The 16,587-nt window shown below is 43.4% G+C and overlaps 10 non-coding genes across 10 annotated transcripts; all 10 read right to left on the reverse strand.

Annotated features, from left to right (window-relative positions):
• Positions 1–763: 763 nt before the first annotated feature.
• On the reverse strand, positions 764–927 carry LOC135015853 (U1 spliceosomal RNA). Its single transcript, XR_010214033.1, has one exon. It is a non-coding gene; the product is annotated as a U1 spliceosomal RNA (small nuclear RNA).
• Positions 928–1,078: 151 nt separating this feature from the next.
• LOC135015782 (U1 spliceosomal RNA) lies at positions 1,079–1,242 on the reverse strand. Its single transcript, XR_010213967.1, has one exon. It is a non-coding gene; the product is annotated as a U1 spliceosomal RNA (small nuclear RNA).
• A 674-nt stretch (positions 1,243–1,916) lies between these two features.
• Positions 1,917–2,079, reverse strand: LOC135015928 (U1 spliceosomal RNA). Its single transcript, XR_010214097.1, has one exon. It is a non-coding gene; the product is annotated as a U1 spliceosomal RNA (small nuclear RNA).
• A 152-nt stretch (positions 2,080–2,231) lies between these two features.
• Positions 2,232–2,395, reverse strand: LOC135015759 (U1 spliceosomal RNA). The gene has a single exon (XR_010213944.1). It is a non-coding gene; the product is annotated as a U1 spliceosomal RNA (small nuclear RNA).
• A 10,993-nt stretch (positions 2,396–13,388) lies between these two features.
• Positions 13,389–13,552, reverse strand: LOC135015855 (U1 spliceosomal RNA). Its single transcript, XR_010214035.1, has one exon. It is a non-coding gene; the product is annotated as a U1 spliceosomal RNA (small nuclear RNA).
• Positions 13,553–13,702: 150 nt separating this feature from the next.
• On the reverse strand, positions 13,703–13,866 carry LOC135015787 (U1 spliceosomal RNA). Its single transcript, XR_010213971.1, has one exon. It is a non-coding gene; the product is annotated as a U1 spliceosomal RNA (small nuclear RNA).
• A 674-nt stretch (positions 13,867–14,540) lies between these two features.
• On the reverse strand, positions 14,541–14,703 carry LOC135015929 (U1 spliceosomal RNA). Its single transcript, XR_010214098.1, has one exon. It is a non-coding gene; the product is annotated as a U1 spliceosomal RNA (small nuclear RNA).
• A 152-nt stretch (positions 14,704–14,855) lies between these two features.
• Positions 14,856–15,019, reverse strand: LOC135016084 (U1 spliceosomal RNA). The gene has a single exon (XR_010214229.1). It is a non-coding gene; the product is annotated as a U1 spliceosomal RNA (small nuclear RNA).
• Positions 15,020–15,693: 674 nt separating this feature from the next.
• LOC135015930 (U1 spliceosomal RNA) lies at positions 15,694–15,856 on the reverse strand. The gene has a single exon (XR_010214099.1). It is a non-coding gene; the product is annotated as a U1 spliceosomal RNA (small nuclear RNA).
• A 152-nt stretch (positions 15,857–16,008) lies between these two features.
• On the reverse strand, positions 16,009–16,172 carry LOC135016077 (U1 spliceosomal RNA). The gene has a single exon (XR_010214222.1). It is a non-coding gene; the product is annotated as a U1 spliceosomal RNA (small nuclear RNA).
• Between the last annotated feature and the right edge of the window lie 415 nt (positions 16,173–16,587).

A 16,587-nucleotide genomic window follows, 5' to 3' on the forward strand; every position in this document is an offset into this window, starting at 1 on the left:
GTGATATTTAAGTAGACAAGTCAAAATTTCAAACCCTCTCTTATGGTGTAGGGTACCTGGCCTACTCTGATGTAATCAGTTAGATTTGATTAAGTGATTTTATGAAAAAAACAGCTAGGAAGCACAATTTAGCAGTGGGTTGCAGAGAAAAAGAAATATGCTGGCAGAAAAATCCAATTGAGTGATTAAACAGCTCTTCATTTTCTGGCTTTATTTTTATGCTAACAAATTTGTTCTCTGAAAAGAGTCCACAAAGCCAAGTATCTGATTAACACCTTTGTAGGGATGGTTTTTCACCTATTACTAAATTAAACTTGCTTCATTGGAAAGGCAGCAAGTGATGTCATCCAAGCAGTGGGTCAAAGTTGGCTTCATCCCTCGTCTGCTTATGAAAAGAGAAAAGGGATATGCAGGGCATGGCGGCCTTTTGCGACGCTTGGATGACCCCTAGTTCGCATTAAACACCCCCACCCTCCTTCGGTGTGGGGCTCATGTTGGCCATGCCCCAGCCCCTAAAGCATTCAAGCTGATTTCTTGCAGCAGCTGGGTACTGTAACAGCTCCAGAGCTGCTCTGTAAGGCAAGTAAAAGGGTGTGGGCCCTGCAGCACTACCTGTAGTTTGCATTGTGCATTGGAAGGCACAAAGTAAGCAGACGGGAGGAGAAGTCAGGATAGTGCACAAGGTTATAGAAGGGATGGGCTCAAGAAAAGAGAAGTGGAAACAGACAGCATACTAGGCTGGAGAGAGACCTGAGACAAAGAGATCTGAATTATACGAGAGCCGTCCAGGGGAAACACAAATTATGCAGTCAAGTTTCCCACATTTGGGGAAATCGCAAGGGGCAGCACACCCAGAGTGCAATGGGTGAGCCTTGCCCTGGGAGAAGCACCTTCATGATCATAGTATCTCACCTGGCAGGTTAGTAGGAGTTGGGCTAGAGCTGGGGAGGGTCGCTGCTCGGGCACTACCTTTCAAGTGAAGGAGATCCAACTGAGGCAGCACAAGGGAACTCTCAAAAGAAGAACAAGGCTAGAGGAAGATCTGAGACAAAGAAATCTGACTTTTACCAGAGCTGACCAGAGGAAAGCACAAACACAGTCCACCACTACCACAAATAATGCAGTCGAGTTTCCCACATTTGGGGAAATCACAGGGGTCAGCATACCCAGAATGCAATGAATGAACCTCACCCTGGGAGAACAATCTTCATGACAATAGTATCTCCTATGCAAAATAAGTATGATTTGGGATAGGGCTGGGGAGGGCCGTTGCTCAGGCACATCTCTGTCAAGTAAAGGAGATTCAACTGAGGCAGCACAAGGGAACTCTCATCTGGGGACAACAACTGCAGGGAGAACACATATTTTCAGATGAACATTGGGTGGCAGAAGGCTGCCTAATACTGAAGCACCCCCAAACAACAAACCAAATGCAACAACTAGTGCAAGCATTCCTGGGGGATGGCCTGCAGCAGATGGATTTGAATATGGTGATGTCATCCAAGCAGTGGGTCAAAGTTGGCTTCAACCCTCGTCTGCATATGAAAAGAGAAAAGGAGCGTGCAGGGCATGGAGGCCTTTTGTGGTGCTTGGATGACCCCTAGTTCGCATTAAGCACCCCCACCCTCCTTCGGTGTGGGGCTCATGTTGGCCATTCCCCAGCCCCTGAAGCATTCAAGCTGATTTCTTGCAGCAGCTGGGCACTGTAACAGCTCCAGAGCTGCTCTGTAAAGCAAGTAAAAGGGTGTGGGCCCTGCAGCACTACCCGTAGTTTGCATTGTGCATTGGGAGGCACAAAGTAAGCAGACGGGAGGAGAAGTCAGGATAGTGCACAAGGGTATAGAAGGGAGGGGCTCAAGAAAAAAGAAGTGGAACCAGACAGCAAACTAGGCTGGAGAGAGACCTGAGACAAAGAGATCTGAATTACATGAGAGCCGACCAGGGAAAACTCAAATTATGCAGTCAAGTTTCCCACATTTGGGGAAATCGCAGGGGCAGCACACCCAGAGTGCAATGGGTGAGCCTTGCCCTGGGAGAAGCAACTTCATGATCATAGTATCTCACCTGGCAGGTAAGTAGGAGTTGGGCTAGAGCTGGGGAGGGTCGCTGCTCGGGCACCCCCCTGTCAAGTGAAGGAGATCCAACTGAGGCAGCACAAGGGAACTCTCGAAAGAAGACAAAGGCTAGAGGAAGATCTGAGACAAAGAAATCTGACTTTTACCAGAGCTGACCAGAGGAAAGCACAAACACAGTCCCCCACTACCACAAATAATGCAGTCGAGTTTCCCACATTTGGGGAAATCACAGGGGTCAGCATACCCAGAATGCAATGAATGAACCTAACCCTGGGAGAACAATCTTCATGACCATGGTATCTCCTATGCAAAATAAGTATGATTTGGGATAGGGCTGGGGAGGGCCGTTGCTCAGGCACATCTCTGTCAAGTAAGTTGCATTTGATTTGTTGTTTGGGGGTGCTTCAGTATTAGGCAGCCTTCTGCCCTACCATGTTCATCTGAAAATATGTGTTCTCCCTGCAGTTGTTGTCCCCAGATGAGAGTTCCCTTGTGCTGCCTCAGTTGAATCTCCTTTTGGAGAAGACCTCAATAAGATTGTAGCTGATCTGGCTACTGCTAAAACAGCTTGCCTACCTAGTATGACTCCTACCACGCAGAAGGCTAAAAGTACTTTTCTTGGCCCTTTCATCCTCCAGGTAAAGCGTACCCAAGGTCAGGCATACCCAAAGCAAGCTCATGTTTCCAGACCTGCCAAGCCCAGACTGAAGCAATCCTGGGCTGCCCATCAGCCTGCTTCCAAAACGGACAAGCCTGCCGCATGACGGTGCAGGCCTCCCTCTGGGGGATCCCAGGGTGGGGGGCCCGACTTCTAGGTTTGGCAAAGAAAGGTATAATTCTAAGCTAGAGAATTCTGTTTGGAGCTCACCTTGTACTTTGTGAAGAAATAATCAGCATTGTGGCTGAGCAGATACATGTAGTGTGTGGCTGCAAACTGCATGGATCTGCTGCGTTGTAATGCTGATTCTTTTTTTTTGCAAAGTACCAATAGCTTCATATAATGTTCACAATTTTTATGCAGGATCAAATAGCTCAATAGGTAGGGTGTTTGATTAGAATTCAACAGGTTATAGGTTTGAATCCTGGGTATGGTAGTTTGAGATGTGTTATTTAATAAAGTATGTTGTTCTGACTGCCGGCATCCTATCACCTGGGATATCATACTAAATAAATGGAGTTGATAAAAATTTTTTTTTTTTTTTTAACTAGGGACAATTTCCAGATACTTCTCTTTATAACTGAGATTGCCCCCTGGAACTTCACATCAGTTGACAACTATGCATGAGTGGGCAGTGCTTGCCCTGGATCTGTCCACCCATTTATGTGCCGCCATAAAATAAAGCATGACTAACAGTTATCCTGGGCGTACACTACACAATTATCTGTCAGGCTATCTATCCAGTCTGGATGGATGGAATGAAAATCTGGTAATGTATAGGAGCAAATGTCAATTAACCATTTGCTCCCAAACACTAGAAAAGTGGTCAAAAATGGTCATTACACAAATTGGTTAAACCCAAAATTTAACCAATTTGTTTAGGGGACCATTTTTGTCCATTTTTTAGTGTTTGAGAGTAAATCGTTGATGGTCATTTGCTCACATAGATAACCGGATTTCTATTCCAACCAGCCAGTGTTGGAGAGATGGTCTGCCAGATTACATAATGCATACCAGAGCCATAACTAGACTTTTTGGTGCCCTGTGACAGAGAATTATATGCCCTCCCCCCCATTTTTGCAATATGGACAAAAGGCGCATGCCTTGTGGGGAAGGGGCATAACAAGATTGGTCTCAGAGAAAGCACATGAGATATGAAGATATATCTAGTATACTTGACACTCAAAGGTTTGTGGTATTGCAGGGGTGCCCTCCTTAAATGCATATACAGTCACACATGGCATGTTTGTGTAAATGGCATATCAGCAGTCAGCACTAACTGGTGACATGCCATTTGTACAAGTAAGCCATGTGTGACTAATATATAAACATACTTTATTAAATAACACCTCAAACTATCATACCCAGGATTCAAACCTATAACCTGTTAAATTCTAATCAAACACCCTACCCATTGAGCTACTTGATCCTGCATCTATTCTAACCTCCAAAAACAGATTCAGTTGCATTTTCCAGCGTGTTTTGTTTGCGCCTTTGCAAATGTCTTACATCGACAAACTTATTTAGTACTATTTTGCAAATAGGGTTACATTGTCGCAACATTGTGTTCCCTAATTGCTTGATTTTTTAAATGCAAAAATTGATAAAGACACCTGATAATTGCTCTGTGGAGTCTTCTTTTGTGTCTACTTCTTATCTACATTTAATTCCCTACCTATAATCAAGGCATTTTTAAATGCTGGGTGCTGCCAGGACGTGAGGCCTACCTAGTCTTTAGATCTGAATTTGAATGTACTTGTGAACTAACTTAATTTCCTACTCTAAACTCATTCCTAAATTCACTACTTACATTAATCCTGTAGTTGGGCATTTTGAGCCTTCAATTGTGGGCATTGTTTTGTGTCCAGACCAGCAGCTGGTGGTGTGCATTTGCTGGAAAGGCATCGAAGACCTCCGATATGCTGCATCTCCTGATGTGTGTCTGCCTCAAGTGGCTGTCAGCAAATGCATGCTAGACACCCCATTCCAAGCTGATTGTGACATCACGGAACATGCATCATAGAACAGGCATGCTAGAACATGGGTCTTCAACCTGCGACCCTCCAGCTGCTGTGGAACTACATATCCCAGCATGCCCTGCCTCAGTTTTAGCATACCTTAATAGCAAAACTGTGGCAGGGCATGCTGGGATGTGTAGTTTCACAGCAGCTGGAGGGCCACAGGATGAAGACCCATGTGCTAGAACCAAACCGCAGGTACATTGAATGCTAGCAAGCTGAATGTTTAAATCCTTTTTGTTCCGCAGCATTCCAATGCGGAAGATTCCATGGAACCAGAGATTATTTCATTGAGAAGGACATGCTGCCTGGATGACTGCACTGTGCAAATTAAATCACGGAGCCAGTTGGCTTGTGGGTGGCTCTGGTGACTGGGTGGTTGGGTGGGCGGTGTGTCGGAGGTGGAGCACATGCAAATGAATGTGTATCATCCAGCTAGTGAGAGAGAAAACTCATGCAGGAGTGTGCCTGCTTGTCAGTGAGTTATGCACCTTGCCAGACGTCAAATCTACATGGAGCAACTGGAGGGGACAAGAGCAGGTTTGGAAAATATACACAGAAGAGCATATATGCTGGCGCATTCTCCATGATTGTGTCAGCTTATGTTTTGGTGCACTGCACTTTCCTCCACTAAGTTTTAGCCATTTTGTTTAAACGCAAGTGTAGTTGCTTCTCGCTCTTTTGGCTGTGATATTGTATTGTGGTTGAAGAGTCTGCTGGAGGGATTGTTTTCTTCATTGGCGAGAGACTGAAGATATTCCAGGATGGAAGGCTTGGGAACACTATCCGTTTTTCAGTTGTGGAAGAGTTGAAAGACCGGATTGGACTACATTCTATAGTAAAGGGTATCTTTGTATTTATTAATCCTCCCTTTATATGTGTCTGTCTTTCAATAAAGCTTTGGGCTTGTGATTCCGTCACCCTCTTACACTCCACACCCATAGCCTTATTAACTATTGTATTGTTTAAATGTATAGTGCAGTTCATGATTTATAGTGTAGGCTGACCTGTGCTGTAGTTCTTGAACTGTACTATACCGACAGCATTTGTATTGTGTTTTGGCTGTGCTGCAACACAGTACTTATGTGTGTAATGTTTATGTATGTTTTTTTGCTTCTTTATGTCAATAAAGACTGCTTTTTCAATCCAATATCTGAAAACAATCAATGTTTATCTTTGATGGCAATAGAAGTGGTATGATATTTGCTGCTTTTGAAAGGCAATATCTGATATGTCCCCTATCTGGGAACCATATATTAAATGGCTTTTCAGAAAAGGGAGATGGGAGAAGAGCTTTCAGTACTTGTAGGACCGATGCACATTTCCTATTCTAGCCTCCAAAAACAGATTCAGTTGCATTTTCCAGCGTGTTTTGGATGCGCCTTTGCAAATGTCTTACATCGACAAACTTATTTAGTACTATTTTGCAAATAGGGTTACATTGTTGCAACATTGTGTTCCCTAATTGCTTGATTTTTTAAATGCAACAATTGATAAAAACACCTGATAACTGCTCTGCGGAGTCTTATTTTGTGTCTACTTCTTATCTACATTTAATTCCGTACCTCTAATCAAGGCATTTTTAAATGCTGGCGGCTGCCAGGACGTGAGGCCTACCTAGACTTTAGATCTGAATTTGAATGTACTTGTGAACTAACTTAATTTCCTACTTCTAAATTCATTCCTAAATTCACTACTTACATGAATCCTGTAGTTGGGCATTTTGGGACTTCGATTGTGGGCATTGTTTTGTGTCCAGACCAGCAGCAGGTGGTGTGCATTTGCTGGAAAGGCATCAAAGACCTCCGATATGCTGCATCTCCTGATGTGTGTCTCCCTCAAGTGGCTGTCAGCAAATGCCTGCTAGACACCTCATTCCAAGCTGATTGTGACATCACGGAACATGCATCATAGAACAGGCATGCTAAAACATGGGTCTTCAACCTGCGACCCTCCAGCTGCTGTGGAACTACACATCCCAGCATGCCCTGCCTCAGTTTTAGCATACCTTATAGCAAAACTGTGGCAGGGCGTGCTGGGATGTGTAGTTTCACAGCAGCTGGAGGGCCACAGGATGAAGACCCATGTGCTAGAGCCAAGCCGCAGGTACATTGAATGCTAGCAAGCTGAATATTTAAATCCTTTTTGTTCCGCAGCATTCCAATGCGGAAGATTCCATGGAACCAGAGATCCTTCCATTGAGAAGGACATGCTGCCTGGATGAATACACTGTGCAAATTAAATCACAGAGCCAGTTGGTTTGTGGGTGGCTCTGGTGACTGGGTGGTTGGGTGGGTGGTGTGTCGGAGGTGGAGCACATGCAAATGATTGTGTATCATCCAGCTAGTGAGAGTGAAAACTCATGCAGGAGTGTGCCTGCTTGTCAGTGGGTTATGCACCTTGCCAGACGTTAAATCTACATAGAGCAGCTGGAGGGGACAAGAGCATGTTTGCAAAATATAGATAGAAGAGCATATATGCTGGCGCATTCTCCATGATTGTGTCAGCTTATGTTTTGGTGCACTGCACTTTCCTCCACTAAGTTTTAGCCATTTTTGTTAAGCTCAAGTGTAGTTGCTTCTCGGCCTTTTGGCTGTGATCTTGTATTGTGGTTGAAGGGTCTGCTGGAGGGAGGGATTGCTTTCTTCATTGGCGAAAGACCAAAGATATTCCAGGATGGAAGGCTTGGGAACACTATCTGTTTTTCAGTTGTGGAAGAGCACAGAGGTCGGATTGGACTACATTCTATAGTAAAGGATGTCTTTCTATTTATTAAACCTCCCCTTATATGTGTCAGTCTTTCAATAAAGCTTCGGGCTTGTGATTCCCTCACCCTCTTACACTCCACACCCATAGCCTTATTAACTGTTGTATTATTGTACAGTTTAAATGTATAGTGCAGTTCATGATTTATAGTGTAGGTTGGCCTGTGCTATAGTTCTTGAACTGTACTATACCATCAGCATTTCTATTGTGTTTTGGCTGTGCCGCAACGCGGTACTTATGTGTGTAATGTTTATGTATGTTTTTTTGCTTCTTTATGTGCATCGGTCCTACAAGTAATGAAAGCTCTTCTCCCATCTCCCTTTTCTGAAAAGCCATTTAATATATGGTTCCCAGATAGGGGACATATCAGATATTGCCTTTCAAAAGCATCAAATATCATACCACTTTTATTGCCATCAAAGATAAACATTGATTGTTTTCAGATATTGGCTTGAAAAAGCAGTCTTTATTGACATAAAAAAAAAAACATACATAAACATTGCACACATAAATACAGTGTTGCAGCACAGCCAAAACACAATACAAATGCTGACGGTATAGTACAGTTCAAGAACTACAGCACAGGCCAGTCTACACTATAAATCATGAACTGCACTATACATTTAAAGTATACAATAATACAACAGTTAATAAGGCTATGGGTGTGGAGTGTAAGAGGGTGAGGGATTCACAAAACCGAAGCTTTATTGTAACACAGACACATATAAGGGGAGGGTCAATAAATAGAAAGATATCCTTTACTATAGAATGTAGTCCAATCCGACCTCTGTGCTCTTCCACAACTGAAAAACAGATAGTGTTCCCAAGCCTTCCATCCTGGAATATCTTTGGTCTTTCGCCAATGAAGAAAACAATCCCTCCCTCCAGCAGACCCTTCAACCACGATACAAGATCACAGCCAAAAGGCCGAGAAGCAACTACACTTGAGCTTAACAAAAATGGCTAAAACTTAGTGGAGGAAAGTGCAGTGCACCAAAACATAAGCTGACACAATCATGGAGAATGCGCCAGCATATATGCTCTTCTATCTATATTTTGCAAACCTGCTCTTGTCCCCTCCAGCTGCTCTATGTAGATTTAACGTCTGGCAAGGTGCATAACCCACTGACAAGCAGGAACACTCCTGCATGAGTTTTCTCTCTCACTAGCTGGATGATACACAATCATTTGCATGCGCTCCACTTCCGACACACCACCCACCCAACCACCCAGTCACCAGAGCCACCCACAAGCCAACTGGCTCCGTGATTTAATTTGCACAGTGTAGTCATCCAGGCAGCATGTCCTTCTCAATGGAAGGATCTCTGGTTCCATGGAATCTTCCGCATTGGAATGCTGCGGAACAAAAAGGATTTAAATATTCAGCTTGCTAGCATTCAATGTACCTGCGGCTTGGCTCTAGCACATGGGTCTTCATCCTGTGGCCCTCCAGCTGCTGTGAAACTACACATCCCAGCATGCCCTGCCACAGTTTTGCTATTAAGGTATGCTAAAACTGAGGCAGGGCATGCTGGGATGTGTAGTTCCACAGCAGCTGGAGGGTCGCAGGTTGAAGACCCATGTTTTAGCATGCCTGTTCTATGATGCATGTTCCATGATGTCACAATCAGCTTGGAATGGGGTGTCTAGCAGGCATTTGCTGACAGCCACTTGAGGGAGACACACATCAGGAGATGCAGCATATCGGAGGTCTTCGATGCCTTTCCAGCAAATGCACACCACCTGCTGCTGGTCTGGACACAAAACAATGCCCACAATCGAAGTCCCAAAATGCCCAACTACAGGATTCATGTAAGTAGTGAATTTAGGAATGAATTTAGAAGTAGGAAATTAAGTTAGTTCACAAGTACATTCAAATTCAGATCTAAAGACTAAACACAAAACACAAAATAAGACTCCACAGAGCAATTATCAGGTGTCTTTATCAATTGTTGCATTTAAAAAATCAAGCAATTAGGGAGCACAATGTTGCGACAATGTAACCCTATTTGCAAAATAGTACTAAATAAGTTTGTCGATGTAAGACATTTGCAAAGGCGCAAACAAAACACGCTGGAAAATGCAACTGAATCTGTTTTTGGAGGTTAGAAAAGATGCAGGATCAAGTAGCTCCATGGGTAGGGTGTTTGATTAGAATTCAACAGGTTATAGGTTTGAATCCTGGGTATGATAGTTTGAGGTGTTATTTAATAAAGCATGTTTATATATTAGTCACACATGGCTTACTTGTACAAATGGCATGTCACCAGTTAGTGCTGACTGCTGATATGCCATTTGCACTAAAACAAATTAAAATGGTAAAAGTTATTGTACTTTAAGTAAAAATAAAAGCTAAAATATCAATCCCAGTTTTGGATTACTTTAATGAACAAAAAAAAAATGCATATAGCAAAGGATAGTTTCAATCTGCCTACCTCTGGGTTATGGACCCAGCATGCTTCCATTACAGTACTCTGCTGCACATGTAAGTGCAAGAGATCCTGAAGCACTCACTCATCATGGGAAAGTACCAATGTGTTTCTTCATTGGTTGATGGAAGAAACATCTTACAAAAACTCTCCACATTATTGACTTTTTAAAATGTTTCTAGGAATCGTTCTAGATGAATGCTTATTAGCCTTTGTCAGTATGGACTTTTACAAAGTGTTGCTGTGGCGCAATCAGTTACTGTGTAAGGCTATTAACCAAAAGGTTGGTGGTTCAATCCCACCCAGGGACGTAATTGACCTTGTTATCAGATTTTGGTGATCTTTATGTAGACAAGTGAAAATTTCAAACCCCCTCTTATGGTGTAGGGTACCTGGCCTTCTCTGATGTAATCAGAGTTAGATTTGATTCAGTGATTTTATAAAAACAGCTAGGAAGCACAATTTAGCAGTGGGTTGCAGAGAAAAAGAAATATGCTGGCAAAAAAATCCAATTGAGTGATTAAACAGCTTTTCATTTTCTGGCTTTATTTTTATGCTAACAAATTTGTTCTCTGAAAAGTGTCCACAAAGCCAAGTTTCTGATTAACACATTTGTAGGGATGGTTTTTAACCTATTACTAAATTAAACTTGCTTCATTGGAAAGGCAGCAAGATGCATCCTCATTTCAATATCTACTGAAATAATACAGGTTGACACCAGGAAACATTAACGCCACTGCATCCTTTGTGCTTTCTCATGTGGAAGTCTGTTTAATGTGAAAACAAGGTGATATCTAATTAGCACACAGGTAAGGAATTAAGAAAATATTTATTTAAGGGTGAAGATGTTTCTCACAAAATCGTTGCCCCAATGCATCATTGAAATTCAAGCTGGAAAGATGATTTTAATATATCACTTGTACATTTTGTATTGCTCTTCTGGTGACAATGTAGTTTGTTTTTGTCAATTACCATTTTAATAATCGGGTAAAGAAAATTAAGTGGATTTTTGAAAGAAAACAATACTGTCAATATACTATTAAAACAAATGAAAATGGTAAAAGTTATTGTACTTTAAGTAAAAATAAAAGAGCAAAAATATCAATCCCAGTTTTGGATTACTTTAATTAACAAAAAAAAAACGCATATAGCAGAGGATAGTTTCAATCTGCCTACCTCTGGGCTATGGACCCAGCATGCTTCCATTACAGTACTCTGCTGCACATGTAATTGCAAGAGATCCTGAAGCACTCACTCATCATGGGAAAGTACCAATGTGTTTCTTCATTGGTTGATGGAAGAAACATCTTACAAAAACTCTCCAGATTATTGACTATTTAAAGTTTTTCTAGGAAACGTTCTAGATGAATGCTTATTAGCCTTTGTCAGTATGTACTTTTGCAAAGTGTCGCTGTGGCGCAATCAGTTAGTGTGTACAGCTATTAACCAAAAGGTTGGTGGTTCAATCCCACCCAGGGATGTAATTGACCTTGTTATCAGATTTTGGTGATCTTTAAGTAGACAAGTCAAAATTTCAAAAACCCCTGTTATGGTGTAGGGTACCTGGCCTTCTCTGATGTAATCAGAGTTAGATTTGATTCAGTGATTTTATAAAAACAGCTAGGAAGCACAATTTAGCAGTGGTTTGCAGAGAAAAAGAAATATGCTGGCAAAAAAATCAAATTGAGTGATTAAACAGCTCTTCATTTTCTGGCTTTATTTTTATGCTAACAAATTTGTTCTCTGAAAAGTGTCCACAAAGCCAAGTATCTGATTAACATCTTTGTAGGGATGGTTTTTCACCTATTACTAAATTAAACTTGCTTCATTGGAAAGGCAGCAAGATGCATCCTCATTTCAATATCTACTGAAATAATACAGGTTGACACCAGGAAACATTAACGCCACTGCATCCTTGCTGCTTTCTCATGTGGAAGTCTGTTTAATGTGAAAACAAGGTGATATCTAATTAGCACACAGGTAAGGAATTAAGAAAATCTTTATTTAAGGGTGAAGATGTTTCTCACAAAATCGTTGCCCCAATGCATCATTGAAATTCAAGCTGGAAAGATGATTTTAATATATCACTTGTACATTTTGTATTGCTCTTCTGGTGACAATGTAGTTTGTTTTTGTCAATTACCATTTTAATAATAGGGTAAAGAAAATTAAGTGGATTTTTGAAAGAAAACAATACTGTCAATATACTATTAAAACAAATTAAAATGGTAAAAGTTATTGTACTTTAAGTAAAAATAAAAGAGCAAAAATATCAATCCCAGTTTTGGATTACTTTAATTAACAAAAAAAAAAATGCATATAGCAGAGGATAGTTTCAATCTGCCTACCTCTGGGTTAAGGGGCCCAGCATGCTTCCATTGCAGTACTCTGCTGCACATGTAAGTGCAAGAGATCCTGAAGCACTCACTCATCATGGGAAAGTACCAATGCGTTTCTTCATTGGTTGATGGAAGAAACATTTTACAAAAACTCTCCAGATTATTGACTTTTTAAAGTTTTCTAGGAAACGTTCTAGATGAATGCTTATTAACCTTTGTCAGTATGTACTTTTGCAAAGTGTCTCGGTGGTGCAATCGGTTAGTGTGTTTGGTTATTAACCAAAGGGTTGGTGGTTCAATCCCACCCAGGGATGTTATTGACCTTGTCATCAGATTTTGGTGATCTTTAAGTAGACAAGTCAAAATTTCAAACCCCCTCTTATGGTGTAGGGTACCTGGCCTTCTCTGATGTAATCAGAGTTAGATTTGATTAAGTGATTTTATAAAAGAACAGCTAGGAAGCACAACTTAGCAGTGGGTTGCAGAGAAAAAGAAATACGCTTGCAGAAAAATCCAATTGAGTGATTAAACAGCTCTTCATTTTCTGGCTTTATTTTTATGCTAACTAATTTGTTCTCTGAAAAGTGTCCACAAAGCCAAGTATCTGATTAACACCTTTGTAGGGATGGTTTTTCACCTATTACTAAATTAAACTTGCTTCATTGGAAAGGCAGCAAGTGATGTCATCCAAGCAGTGGGTCAAAGTTGGCTTCAACCCTCGTCTGCTTATGAAAAGAGAAAAGGGATATGCAGGGCATGGCGGCCTTTTGCGACGCTTGGATGACCCCTAGTTCGCATTAAACACCCCCACCCTCCTTCGGTGTGGGGCTCATGTTGGCCATGCCCCAGCCCCTGAAGCATTCAAGCTGATTTCTTGCAGCAGCTGGGTACTGTAACAGCTCCAGAGCTGCTCTGTAAGGCAAGTAAAAGGGTGTGGGCCCTGCAGCACTACCTGTAGTTTGCATTGTGCATTGGAAGGCACAAAGTAAGCAGACGGGAGGAGAAGTCAGGATAGTGCACAAGGTTATAGAAGGGAGGGGCTCAAGAAAAGAGAAGTGGAAACAGACAGCATACTAGGCTTGAGAGAGACCTGAGACAAAGAGATCTGAATTATACGAGAGCCGTCCAGGGGAAACACAAATTATGCAGTCAAGTTTCCCACATTTGGGGAAATCGCAAGGGGCAGCACACCCAGAGTGCAATGGGTGAGCCTTGCCCTGGGAGAAGCACCTTCATGATCATAGTATCTCACCTGGCAGGTTAGTAGGAGTTGGGCTAGAGCTGGGGAGGGTCGCTGCTCGGGCACTACCTTTCAAGTGAAGGAGATCCAACTGAGGCAGCACAAGGGAACTCTCAAAAGAAGAACAAGGCTAGAGGAAGATCTGAGACAAAGAAATCTGACTTTACCAGAGCTGACCAGAGGAAAGCACAAACACAGTCCACCACTACCACAAATAATGCAGTCGAGTTTCCCACATTTGGGGAAATCACAGGGGTCAGCATACCCAGAATGCAATGAATGAACCTCACCCTGGGAAAACAATCTTCATGACAATAGTATCTCCTATGCAAAATAAGTATGATTTGGGATAGGGCTGGGGAGGGCCGCTGCTCAGGCACATCTCTGTCAAGTAAAGGAGATTCAACTGAGGCAGCACAAGGGAACTCTCATCTGGGGACAACAACTGCAGGGAGAACACATATTTTCAGATGAACATGGGGTGGCAGAAGGCTGCCTAATACTGAAGCACCCCCAAACAACAAACCAAATGCAACAACTAGTGCAAGCATTCCTGGGGGATGGCCTGCAGCAGATGGATTTGAATATGGTGATGTCATCCAAGCAGTGGGTCAAAGTTGGCTTCAACCCTTGTCTGCATATGAAAAGAGAAAAGGAGCGTGCAGGGCATGGAGGCCTTTTGTGGTGCTTGGATGACCCCTAGTTCGCATTAAGCACCCCCACCCTCCTTCGGTGTGGGGCTCATGTTGGCCATTCCCCAGCCCCTGAAGCATTCAAGCTGATTTCTTGCAGCAGCTGGGCACTGTAACAGCTCCAGAGCTGCTCTGTAAAGCAAGTAAAAGGGTGTGGGCCCTGCAGCACTACCCGTAGTTTGCATTGTGCATTGGGAGGCACAAAGTAAGCAGACGGGAGGAGAAGTCAGGATAGTGCACAAGGGTATAGAAGGGAGGGGCTCAAGAAAAAAGAAGTGGAACCAGACAGCAAACTAGGCTGGAGAGAGACCTGAGACATAGAGATCTGAATTACATGAGAGCCGACCAGGGAAAACTCAAATTATGCAGTCAAGTTTCCCACATTTGGGGAAATCGCAGGGGCAGCACACCCAGAGTGCAATGGGTGAGCCTTGCCCTGGGAGAAGCAACTTCATGATCATAGTATCTCACCTGGCAGGTAAGTAGGAGTTGGGCTAGAGCTGGGGAGGGTCGCTGCTCGGGCACCCCCCTGTCAAGTGAAGGAGATCCAACTGAGGCAGCACAAGGGAACTCTCGAAAGAAGAACAAGGCTAGAGGAAGATCTGAGACAAAGAAATCTGAATTTTACCAGAGCTGACCAGAGGAAAGCACAAATACAGTCCCCCACTACCACAAATAATGCAGTCGAGTTTCCCACATTTGGGGAAATCACAGGGGTCAGCATACCCAGAATGCAATGAATGAACCTCACCCTGGGAAAACAATCTTCATGACAATAGTATCTCCTATGCAAAATAAGTATGATTTGGGATAGGGCTGGGGAGGGCCGCTGCTCAGGCACATCTCTGTCAAGTAAAGGAGATTCAACTGAGGCAGCACAAGGGAACTCTCATCTGGGGACAACAACTGCAGGGAGAACACATATTTTCAGATGAACATGGGGTGGCAGAAGGCTGCCTAATACTGAAGCACCCCCAAACAACAAACCAAATGCAACAACTAGTGCAAGCATTCCTGGGGGATGGCCTGCAGCAGATGGATTTGAATATGGTGATGTCATCCAAGCAGTGGGTCAAAGTTGGCTTCAACCTTTGTCTGCATATGAAAAGAGAAAAGGAGCGTGCAGGGCATGGAGGCCTTTTGTGGTGCTTGGATGACCCCTAGTTCGCATTAAGCACCCCCACCCTCCTTCGGTGTGGGGCTCATGTTGGCCATTCCCCAGCCCCTGAAGCATTCAAGCTGATTTCTTGCAGCAGCTGGGCACTGTAACAGCTCCAGAGCTGCTCTGTAAAGCAAGTAAAAGGGTGTGGGCCCTGCAGCACTACCCGTAGTTTGCATTGTGCATTGGGAGGCACAAAGTAAGCAGACGGGAGGAGAAGTCAGGATAGTGCACAAGGGTATAGAAGGGAGGGGCTCAAGAAAAAAGAAGTGGAACCAGACAGCAAACTAGGCTGGAGAGAGACCTGAGACAAAGAGATCTGAATTACATGAGAGCCGACCAGGGAAAACTCAAATTATGCAGTCAAGTTTCCCACATTTGGGGAAATCGCAGGGGCAGCACACCCAGAGTGCAATGGGTGAGCCTTGCCCTGGGAGAAGCAACTTCATGATCATAGTATCTCACCTGGCAGGTAAGTAGGAGTTGGGCTAGAGCTGGGGAGGGTCGCTGCTCGGGCACCCCCCTGTCAAGTGAAGGAGATCCAACTGAGGCAGCACAAGGGAACTCTCGAAAGAAGAACAAGGCTAGAGGAAGATCTGAGACAAAGAAATCTGAATTTTACCAGAGCTGACCAGAGGAAAGCACAAATACAGTCCCCCACTACCACAAATAATGCAGTCGAGTTTCCCACATTTGGGGAAATCACAGGGGTCAGCATACCCAGAATGCAATGAATGAACCTAACCCTGGGAGAACAATCTTCATGACCATGGTATCTCCTATGCAAAATAAGTATGATTTGGGATAGGGCTGGGGAGGGCCGTTGCTCAGGCACATCTCTGTCAAGTAAGTTGCATTTGATTTGTTGTTTGGGGGTGCTTCAGTATTAGGCAGCCTTCTGCCCTACCACGTTCATCTGAAAATATGTGTTCTCCCTGCAGTTGTTGTCCCCAGATGAGAGTTCCCTTGTGCTGCCTCAGTTGAATCTCCTTTTGGAGAAGACCTCAATAAGATTGTAGCTGATCTGGCTACTGCTAAAACAGCTTGCCTACCTAGTATGACTCCTACCACGCAGAAGGCTAAAAGTACTTTTCTTGGCCCTTTCATCCTCCAGGTAAAGCGTACCCAAGGTCAGGCATACCCAAAGCAAGCTCATGTTTCCAGACCTGCCAAGCCCAGACTGAAGCAATCCTGGGCTGCCCATCAGCCTG

This window comes from Pseudophryne corroboree, unplaced genomic scaffold, assembly GCF_028390025.1.
Source record: "Pseudophryne corroboree isolate aPseCor3 unplaced genomic scaffold, aPseCor3.hap2 scaffold_298, whole genome shotgun sequence".
Taxonomy (NCBI): domain Eukaryota; kingdom Metazoa; phylum Chordata; class Amphibia; order Anura; family Myobatrachidae; genus Pseudophryne; species Pseudophryne corroboree.